Source organism: Propithecus coquereli, unplaced genomic scaffold (assembly GCF_000956105.1).
Source record: "Propithecus coquereli isolate 6110/MARCELLA unplaced genomic scaffold, Pcoq_1.0 Scaffold147, whole genome shotgun sequence".
Taxonomy (NCBI): Eukaryota; Metazoa; Chordata; class Mammalia; order Primates; family Indriidae; genus Propithecus; species Propithecus coquereli.
In genome coordinates, this window is record NW_012139080.1 from 5,709,300 (window position 1) to 5,709,647 (window position 348).

Genomic DNA, 348 nt, shown 5'->3' on the forward strand with positions numbered 1-348 from the left:
GGAAACACCTAGGAGATAAAAACCTTTATGAAATCCCATAGTGCTTCCAAAATAGATAGATGGCATTACTCCTGGATTACATGAGAACTTGTTAGTTCAGGTTCTGACCAAGAGACCAACCAACTGTTTTGATATAAGGAGAAGAGAAAGAATCAGGAATGGAAACCTTTAATTCCATTGAAAGTAAAGTATCAAAAATATTGTGGCATGGTGGCTCACGCCTGTAATCCTAGCACCCTGGGAGGCCAAGGCAGGCGGATCGTTTGAGCTCAGGAGTTTGAGACCAGCCTGAGCAAGAGCGAGACCCCATCTCTACTAAAAATAGAAAGAAATTAATTGGACAACTAA